Source organism: Rosa rugosa, chromosome 5 (assembly GCF_958449725.1).
Source record: "Rosa rugosa chromosome 5, drRosRugo1.1, whole genome shotgun sequence".
Classification (NCBI taxonomy): domain Eukaryota; kingdom Viridiplantae; phylum Streptophyta; class Magnoliopsida; order Rosales; family Rosaceae; genus Rosa; species Rosa rugosa.
Genome location: NC_084824.1, coordinates 28,463,145 through 28,474,284, shown reverse-complemented (window position 1 = coordinate 28,474,284; position 11,140 = coordinate 28,463,145). Strand labels below are relative to the sequence as shown.

The following is an 11,140-nucleotide window of genomic DNA, read 5'->3' as shown; positions in this document are numbered from 1 at the left end:
TATATATATATATATATATATATATATATATATATATACTATAGAAAAGTCAAACTAATAGAACATATGCCTAAGATTAAAAGTAGACAGGTATCATATGCTTACCTGTCAAAGAAGCAGATCCACTCCCACTGTCAATTTCAACAACCTGTGTCAGTAGACAAAGACATGGGGAATTGAATCAAACTTTCTTTAGGTCCACATTAATTAAAACAATCTTGAGTCATAATCATCATGAAATGCACTACCGGAAAATCTTGTGAATAAAGAGTAAATAAAGGCCAAGCAAAAATAATACAATATCGTAATAGAATTAACAAAAGAAAAATACTACAGGTAAGTGTGGATGTATTCAATAGACAAAATAATCTTGAAACTTTCAAAGAGAATTGAGGGGAAAAAAAAAGGACCTCAGCTACAGCAGTTCTACTCTCAACAGATGCAAGTGCATTATACAAATCTTTTCTCATTTCTTCAACCTGTTTGATGGCATTTTTTATGGTCTGATCGCGGTCAAGTACAAGTGAGGGCATTATTTTCTCTTCTTACAATTCTCTTTTAGCATCAGCCCACTGCCTCTGACAAGGAAAATCATAATTTCAAGTTGTTAACACCCAAACAATAGTCCTTTGAATCTCAATAATATGGTTCCAATTCAAAAGGGTAATAACATAAATTCAAAACAACAATAACACAGTTCAATTAATCAACCAGGACGCACAAAAAACTTATGGACCAACACTAAGCACCCTGCACACTAAATATCATGAAGAATTCTGGCATAGGTTATCAAGAAAACAAGAATGTACAACAAAACCATTGATATAATGATATAATTGAAGGAAGCTAGCAAACACAGATTTCTAGAACAGCTCTACTGGAACAATTAGAAAAATCCGAAATGTAAACGTACTGGAACAATTAGTCCATGATGCAATACAACCTAAAATGTATCAGAATTTTTGCTTTAGCAGTATCCCATCAAAAATAAAGAAAAAGAAATACAATGCATTAGTAAGAAAATGATAGTCCAAAGCTTACTAACAAAAGTATATCGCACAACTATACATCATTAACATTAATTCCAGAGACCGTATTTCATAGCTAATGGCAGGGCATGGACCTGAAAAGTAAAGACAATGTGTTGCTATAAAACAAAAAAAAACATTAAGAAGTAGAACCAAAGGAATAACTCAATTAAATCTACCTATAGTGTAACATATATCAAACATATTATCAAATTCAGGAACAAACTTTATATAACAGAGGAGAAACATGCCAGAAATCATACATGCAGGATAATGCAAACTTCATCTTTTTCAAGTTTTCCTGTTGGATCAGCTGTCCCTGTCAAGTTTTCCCTTTTTTAAGATTGATCTTTTCCATTTTCATAAGGGTTGAAAGACGATATTTCACATATGGTTCTTCAAGAGGAATACCACAGGAGATCATTTTTGCAACAATACTATTGTCATCGATCTCGCCATTTCTAAGGGTAACTGCAAATACAGACAGTAATGGAACCAATCAAAGAACAAGCCATGTCGGACAAAATACAAGTGGAACATATAAGAAATAAGACAACGCTACTTAACCAATGAAAATAAACAGAAAAAATTGGCAACCAATTTGACCCCAAACAAAAGAAAATGAATGAGAAAAAGTTTCTTTACCTCTGAATGCTGCGCTTGTATTGCTAAAAACATCACGAGTCTCTTCTAAAGCTTTCATAAGTAACTCAATGAAGTATTTTTTTGGCACCCCTCCATGGTATAAAAGTGCAATCAAGTTCCTCACACAAATACGTTATCTTACTAAGTTTACTGCAAGATCAAAAGTTTAAGGTGAAATTTATGCCTCAAATAATAGATAATAGAAACAGGTAATGCTCGCCCTGTATATGAAATTATCATTCACAACTAACAACCTTGAGAAGAGCAAAACTATATCCAATATATGCCAATAATAACCAAGTTGATACAAAGTAAGTGATTTCACTGCAGGGAGCAAAAGCATTGAAATTATTGTACGATGGATCTACCTTGTTCCTACTATCTCTAGTGAATTCACTGTTTGGGGTCACGTTGAGTCAAAGTAATAATAATGGTGTAAAATTACTTTCCACAGCTAGTTTCCTCAAACTTTGCTCCAAAGCTGAAGCACGAGTGTCCCTAATAGATGTATGAAAACGATGAATGATATATGAAAACAAATATCACAAAGATCTAATTTGCAATGCCGCAACATAAGAGTTAACCCAACAAAACAAGAGTTAATTAAACATCTAAATCACCCACTAAATATAGAGATAAAAGACATAGTAGTCATGAACGACTAATGAAAAGTAAAACCTAAGCGTGACCTACTCAAATCAACCAATAAATACAAGATGAGAGGCTGAAGTCCATCAGTAAATATAGAATTGAACACAATAAATCAAGCCACAAGCAAAGAAAGGCTAGGAGGACAAATCATTAATTAAAAGTGCAAAATGATAGTTTCTCAAAAGAAAAATCCGGATAAAGGCATAAATCCAATGAAAGCTAGACCCTGTTCAGATCAAGATCCAATCATAATATTCAGAATTATGGCCTACATATGTGTAAAGAACCGATACAACCTATAGGGATAAATCCATACACATCTGAAACACATCTACTGATAGAACTTGAAACAAATTAATGAGAGATCTGGAGAAAAATGGACCTGCATATTGCACTTGACGAGGTCAATATAAGTACAGCCATGTGAGTAAGACACAGCTGTGGATTCCTCCTGCAGTACAAGCAACATAAAAGGTCGACGAGTACATCTCGATCTTCTTGGACAGCTCGCTCGGAGACGGAATGACCAACCCCTTGGTCTACGAGACTGCCTCTCCATTCGTTTTGAAGCTGGTGCTAGGGCTGGCGTGAAGCATCTTCTTAAGCCCAAAAGTTTTGGCGGAGGAGGAGGAGTAGAGGAAGCTAGGGATCAGAGACTGACGAGAGGATTTCTCAGTGAGAGGCGCATTCTGCTTGGAGGCTTGCCGGAGCTGGGGTTTGGCGACTGGGGAGGCTTGGCTTCATCGTCTCCAGTAAGAAATTGTGGCGCGGCTACATAGACTTCATCTTCGTCAATTCCAGAGAGAGACAGACGGTTTTAGAGAGAGTTAGTGAGAGAGAGAGTGTGGCGAGAAGGAGGAGGCCATTAATGAGAAAGAGACAATAGAGGGAGGCGGTGGTGGCCGTGGAAAGATAGCGGGAGAGGAAGGAGGATGGGGCTAGGGCTTCGCAGAAAGAGGGAAAGTGTGAAATTGGAAGATAAAGTGAGTGAAGGTAAAAGTGGAAAAACTGACCAAGTGTGGGGGGAATGAAAATTTTGTTCCCCGCGTGTACGAAATTTTTTAACTTAGTCTTTCCGCGTTTTTCAAAATTTTGGAATCAAAATATAGACATCGGTCAACAGTAACAACCGAGGTTAATTATGTAAATAGAAATCGGATTTTCAGAAACCGATGTTAGAATATTTTTTTACATCACGTGCAATCTCAACTGATTTAAATGACGTGATGTCTATGAGCATAATTCTAGTAGTGAAAGTGACAGGTGCTAAAAGAGAAATATTATCTTCTGATATGCTAAAAGTAGCACACAATTTAACCCTTCAAAATGTAGTTGTTAATATATAATAAGTAGGGATCGTTCAAGCCGAGGATTGAGGGTACACCTGTAATTGCATAAACAAATAAAGAATTAATATAAGTATAAGATATTATTTACAAAAAATGTACAAAATTACATGAGATCGAAATTAGGGGTTTTTAAGATTAAAGTCGAAAATTAAAATAAATAAAATAAAGAAAATGTAAAAACATATATACAATGGTGGAACGCAAGGGGACATAGATAATGGTGGAACGCAAGGAACATAGATCAAAACCACAACCATATGCAAGAAAAACCACAACTATAGTTGATTTTCTATGTCATGAGAAATAAGTTGACCATGTGAAATATTAATAAGCAAACGATTTCCCATATTTTACTTTCCTTGAATAATTAATTTAAGTGAAAGCACCTAAATTAATCCTATTGAACTGCAATCATAGTCTAGAAAGCTAGCTACTCAATAACATATCCAACGCATGAAGAACAAAGAAAGGATGTCAACCAAAGTGCACAACCTAGTATGAAAAAGTTCATCTATTTGTAATCCTCCTTAATTGATTTCGACTTTTGTCCAAAGCTTTTACTACTTGTGATTTAGATTCACAAAACTATTAGGTGAATTGTTTACCTAAATCTAGCTCCAATTACATGCATATATCCTAAGCGTGCACTCAAAGAACATAAACATATAAAAGTTTTCTGTAATCTAAAATCAATTAAGCAATCTTACATAAGCAACATAGAAATCAACATATAGAAATCACAACTTTTATTCAAGCATAAAGACGGACTTTAAACTTTGCCCTTAACGTTATATGTTAACTAGAATTTATGACTCTACGAATCAAACCAAAGAAAAACTAAAAGGTTACAAGGAAAAAGATCAGGTTACACGCGAAAGATGAATGATGAACTTGTAGACATTGAAGCTTGAAGATCTTGAAAGCAAGTATCCTCAAGAGCTACGACACAAGGTTGAAGGACGGCTGCTAGGGTTGCTCACGGCTTCTTCTTCTTCTTCTCATCCTCCTTGGATGAAACGCAGAGATTCTGAAGTCTAGAGAATGGAACTGATTATTGGTGTATGAAAAGAATGAAAGAATTGATGCTCTAGACGTTGAGAATGGGATGTATATATAGGGGACATCTAGGCTTGAGTTCCAAGTCTTCTGGATTCTTCTAATAATTCAAGGACTTATCTAATTAGTCCACAAAACTTAAACCAATCAAATAAATCCATGTCATCTCTTCTGCATCATTCAACCAATGAGAATCCTCCAAAAAGCAAGTAGAATAAACCATGAATCTTCAAGGGAGATATTTTTGCTGATTTTATAAGTATATTTTCTGAATTAAATCTCCTAATTTCAGCCAACAAGAAGTGTGAGCAACAAAGAATGTATCTGGACTTGATTTAATCTTTCCTTGATGTTTTAATCCCTTAAATCTCTCCAAAGATGATGCCAACTTCTTCTAGAATCCTCTACAGACAGCACATGTATAATATTATTTGAAATAAATTCGTCCATGGGCTTTCCGATGTGATTTGGACCTCAAAACAGAAATTTCAGTCAAAAGTCATATTCACACACAGCTTGACCTTCCTATATTAAATCGACCATAACTTCTTCTAGAAAAATGATATTGATAAGCTGTAAAAAGCTCTGGAAACTAGACATTCAAGGCTTTCCAAAAATATAAAGATCATCATCTAGTTCGTCCTGAGCTGCTCTCAGTGATCTGTCGAAATTGACTGACTTGCACAGGCAGATTTCCTGATTTGGCCTTTCATGCGTCTTTACTCCTATATTTTCTCCTTTGCTTCGAAAATATACCTAAAATAATAAAATTGTTTAAGGATATCTCTATTTGTGTTTGGCCCAAACTCTAGGTTACTTGACCTAGTGGTAATAGAGTTAAATTAGAAGGATCTAGATTCCTATTCAATGTACGATTACTTTCCTTGTACGATTGAGATTCTATGCATTGTAATCCTCTATATAAAGAGACCCCTATTATCAATGAGAATACACAGCAAATTCCTCTCAATTTCAGTTTCTCTACAACACGTTATCAGCACGAGCCCTAACCCTAGCTTTAGAAACCAAAACCCCAGAAATTGATCAAGCTCCACCGGATTAGCCTTGCCTGCGCTACTACTGCCCCCGCAGCCCCCGCGTCGTAACTCAACGCTAACCCTACCAGGTTAGCCTCGCTGCCCCTGTAGCACCCGCAAGCCCTGCTTGCCTTCCACATTCGCGCGCACTCGCCTGCCCTTGCGACCGCTACTCACCAGCGACCCCGCGGCATCTCCGCAGCGTCCTCGTAGCCCCGCTGCATCTCTGTAGTTTCCTCGCGGCCCCGCGACAGCCCGCAACATCCTCGCTGCCCCGCGACATCTCCGCAGCGGCCTCGCGGCATCCCCACAACATATCTGCAACGACCCCCGTGACTCCGCATTCCCGTGACTCGCCCGCGACCGCGCGACCACAGCAACCTTAAGCTCGCTTGCTGCCCCCGCAGCCCTACGCTCACCCGCTGCCCCAGCAGCTCCTACAAGCCCCTGCGTTTGCTGCTCCCTCCTGCGCGCATTGTATCTGCTGCCCCCGCGGCCCTGCAGCACCAGCAGCCTATCCCCGCAGCCTGTTTTCCAACATGCGCGTGTTCTCAAGCCCTGAATCAACAAGTAAGTCTTTGAGATTAAAGTTCCCGTTTTTGAGTTTTTCTCCTTTTTCTCTTCTTTTCTCGGGGACTTGCAACATCCCTTCTTCTACCCCCCTTTCTTCTTCATAGGGGAGACCAATAGCCGAACTGTGGGGGTTCGTGCTCACTCCAAGCTTGGAGCTTGTAGAGTCCTCCAAACTTAGAGTTTGTTGAGAAGAAAACGATCGACCACATACATCGTCGTTTCAATCTAATCCAAAAACCCCTCTTGGAATCGGATTTTCTTGGAAGCGACTACGCTCAGAAAATCCCTAATTTCTTGGAAGCGACTCCGCTCAGAAAATTTATATGTTTTCGTGGTAGCGTTACACGCTCCGAAACTAACCCTAATTTCTTGTTCTCTTTCAGGATGAGTAACCTGAACAAATTGGACTTTGCTCCATTGGGAACAACTGGCTCTGAATATCACAGGTGGGTTCGTGATGTCCGCCAGCATCTCAAGGTCGATGGAATCATGGATACGATTCTCGAGCCTAGCCAGGACGTGCTAACTGTTGAGCAAGCTCAAGCTTTGGAAGCAAATAGAGCAGCCTTAGAGGCAAATAAGGCGAAAGCCATCATCCTAATGACTCGTCATATGGATGATTCGCTCCAGTACGAGTGTATGAATGAAGAAGACCCCAGAAGGCTGTGGGCCTCACTCGAAGAAAGATTTGGCAACGTCTGTGACTCCTTCCTTGCTTCCTGACCTAGAAGTGAGATGGCATAGCCTCCGCTCCTATGATTTCAAGTCAGTTCTTGACTACAACTCGGAAGCACTTCGCATTAAATCCTTAATGGAATTCTGTGGTAAAGAGATCACAAATGCGATGTTGATTGAGAAGACTCTCTCTACCTTCCCCGTTTCTGCATTGATGGTTGTTAAGAACTATCAAATTGATGTTACTGCAGGACGGATCACAAGGTTTCATGAGCTCAATGGAGCTATGAATGTCACTGAAAAGTATGATAACATCCTTGTGAAGAACTATAATTCGAGATCAGTGGAAATAGAGCATATTCCGAAATCCAATTATAGTCGTGCCCCTAAGAGAAGGCGCCAAGAGCAAAACCCTAACATTAGGGATACTTCTGGACTTTCTGGTCCATATAATCGCTCTACTTGGGAAGGTAATCGCCAAAATAGGCGAACACGGAACCGAAGAGGTCAACGTGGAAAGAGAGAGGGAGGCAACGCCTCTGGCCATGTTGGTGGCTCCACCAACACTAAGAGCCATCCTAATGACGCTTTCAAAGCGCCTCAATCAATGGAGTTTGAGCAAAGAGATGTATGTTCTCAATGTGGAGTGTCTGATCATTGGGCACACATTTGTAGAGCTCGTGAAGAAACTGTCACCGCCTACAAAACATATTGTGAAGCAAGAGAAGCTCACTATGTAGAACAAGAAGATCAAGAAGATGATCTAGAGTGAAGGGTTGAAGACTACGAATCTGGCTGGGATCAATAGATCGCCAATTCTGTTTAAGTCTTTATTTTCCAAGAGATGTAGGCAATTGCCATATTATTTTTTTAGTAGATGCCTATGGTTTAGTCTTTCTTCAAAGTAGGCGTACTCAATGTAAATGTGATGTCTAGGAAGGTTTTGAGATAAGTGGTAATTAAGCGAGCTTTGCTCCACCGACATCTCCCTACTCACCTGGTCACATTTGCGTTGGAATTACCCAAAGAAGTTAGACGACTACCATTGTTTTGCATTAGCTAAGCATTTGGATTAGATTCTCCTAATGGTTAAGAGACAATGATGTACTCCGTTGGCTTATGAATAAAATTTTGAGTTCTTTTCATTATGACTCCATTTTGATTCATGAGCATGTTACTTTGTGACTACGATGGCTGGGCCATCAGTATTAATTCAAGGACATGGAATAGCCCAAGTTCTCTTTTCCAAATGGCACCTTGATTAATGTCACAGAAACTCTCTACGCTCCTAGGGCAACTCGCACCTATGGATAGCCAACGGATTCCATGCGAAAACGCATGTAGAGAACAGAAATGAGTTCCTTTGCAATGCCTCTAATGATTGCGAATGAAGGCGCATCTTAGAGAAGTTTATGTGTCTCTCTAGTGGACTCTATGTCACTATTCGAGCTATTAAATCCAATAAAGTTATGAGAGAAGATCTCTTGGATTTAGACACATATTGGCTTTGTCTCGACAGGATAAGTCACCCTGGTCATGATATGATGATCCGTCTACTAAAGACTTCACATGGACACCCTCGAGCGAAATGAAGCAAGAATCAAAAATTGGTTCCTGGACTTAGCAAGACCGCAACAATTGCAGCATCTGGCGCTGCAGCTGTCTTGGGGCGCCATATGGCCGCCCAAGTCCCTTGTGACAACGCCATATATGGCGCTACCCATGACCATGACGCCATGGATGTCAATCCCCATGGTTATAACGCCATGGATGCCACTTCCCATGGTCATGACACCATGATGGGTGATGTAGTCACAAACTTTGCTTCAATATGCGTCTCAAACGCTCAGGCCCAACCAAAACTCTCCTTGGTTGCTTCTAAGGCCTCTCGCTCATTTTAAGAAGCCACTTCCTTAGGAAAATTAGGACTGAGACCGTCCTATGCAAAGGATATGAAAATACTCATTATGTTCTTACATAGAATCCGTAGGGATTCTGTGGACTGATTCCACCAACTTGCGGACGTTTAAATATCTCATGATGTTGGTTGATATGCAAACACGCTGGTCACGTGTTGTGCCATTGTCCACTTGTAATGCTGCTTATGAAACACTCCTAGCACACATCATATGACAACGGGCTCACTCCCCGAATCATCCTATTCAGTCAATTGGATTTGACTATGCTAGTGAGTTTACATCGAAGACTTTCGATGGATATTGCAATGGGACTGATGTTGGACATCATATTCTCATGTACACACCCAAATGGTCTCGCGGAAACGACTACGATGGTAGTCAGGACATTGGAAATGCGCCCCAATCTCCTTATCCGCTTGGGATGATGCAACATCGCATGCAGCAATGCTAATTCGTCTACGACCCACCGCCACTCAATCTACCTCTGCGTTACAGCTAGTGACTGGGTACAAATATCGTACTTACGCATATTTGAGTGTGTCATTTATGTGCCAATTGCGCCGCCACAGCGCTCTATAATGGGTCCTTACAGACGAATGAGCAACTCAGTTGGATTTGAGACTCCAACAATCGTCCGCCACTTAATGCCCTTGCATGGCGATCTCCTTACCGCTAGATTTGTGGATGTCACTTTGATGAGACAGTCTTCCCGTCGTTAGGGGGAGATAAGAACACAGATGTTCAGCAGGAACGACAGGAATTGTCGTGGCCTGTCCCCACTATGTCTCATCTCGATCCCTACTAAAGTGACGAGATCACACAAATATGCTGCAAACATGCCTGCAAGGATGGACGTCCCTACAAGAGGACGTAGCCCCACCCTACACAGAGGTAGGCATGGCGCCAATGCCAAAGAGAGTGGTACTCTGGCGTTATAGGCCATGGCCCCAGCTAGGATGCGTGGGAGGCCCGTGAGTTCGAAGGATACTTTGGCACATTCCAATCCTTTGATCATCGACACTCAAAATCCGTCTCATGAGAATCTTCTGGGTTATGGTTATCGTTGGGGGACGCCTCAACGTTAGAACCCTATTCCTGAGAATATAGAGCTCTATGAAACTTACACTAGTGTACATGAGATGTGGGATAGAAACTCCATCATAATTGATGATGTAGTCGCGCATTTTGTTGCGCATGAGTTTGTTGAGTCTGATGATATCGAACCACGCTCCGTTGATAAATGAATGCCAACGTAGATAGATTTGGCCTAAATGGAAAAGATGTGATCCAGGTTAAGATGGATTCTCTAACGAAGAGGAAGGTTTTCTAGCTAGTGATGCCAACACCTCCTAACATAAAACCTATTGACTACTGGGTCTTCGTTAGAAAGCGTGCTGAGAAAAAGATATGGCAATCTTGCCTTATGGCGCAAGGCTTCTCACAAAACGCCCTGGAATCGACTACAATGAGACATATTCTCTCGTAATGGATGTCATTGCACTCCACTACCTTGTCAGTTTGGTAGTTTCCAAATAACTGATCATGCAGCTTACAAATGTGGTCACTACGTATCTCTATGGGGATCTAGATACGAAATATACATGAAGGTTCATGGTGAACTTCATTTACCCAAGTCAAGTGGCTCTAGACCACGGAGCGCGTTTACAAAGAGGTTGAAACGCTCACTAAAGTGACTACTTGATTGGGAAGGGATATGCCCACACGTTTCTATAACAAGTTTCGGATTCTATCGCGGTTCATGTTGGACATGATCTTCATTAGAAGCCCTTAAAGAGTTAAGGGAAACCGCTGAACACTTGAAATCCGATTTTGAGATGAAGGATTATGGGAGAACACGATTATGTCTCGGTTTGGAACTTGAGCATCGTGTTGATAGATGCTTAGGCATTTTGACAAGGTCAAACCTTCAAGCACCCCCATGATCGTCCGTAGTCTTGATCCTGAAAAGGATCCTCTTCGTTCGAAGGATGATGATGAAGATGCGCTAGGGGCAGAAATGCCCTAGTTAAGTACAATAGGCGCATTATTGTACATAGCTCAATGCACAAGATCGGACATCTCATTTACCATAAACTTGTTAGCTAAGATATAGCTCTGCGCCAACGCGATGCCATTGGATTGGTGTAAAAGGTATCTTTCGGACTTGAGATGTACGATTGATATGGGCATGCTTTATCCCTACAGAG

General features: G+C 40.6%; 1 long non-coding RNA gene across 2 annotated transcripts; it reads right to left on the bottom strand.

Annotated features, from left to right (window-relative positions):
* Positions 1-444: 444 nt before the first annotated feature.
* LOC133712661 (uncharacterized) lies at positions 445-4,735 on the bottom strand. 2 transcript variants are annotated; one of them, XR_009847537.1, is made up of 5 exons: positions 4,543-4,735; positions 2,042-3,708; positions 1,674-1,823; positions 1,292-1,499; positions 445-578 (listed from the first exon to the last, which is right to left on the bottom strand). It is a non-coding gene; the product is annotated as an uncharacterized LOC133712661 (long non-coding RNA). The 2 variants fall into 2 exon arrangements; XR_009847536.1 differs by having other exon boundaries at positions 2,707-3,708.
* Between the last annotated feature and the right edge of the window lie 6,405 nt (positions 4,736-11,140).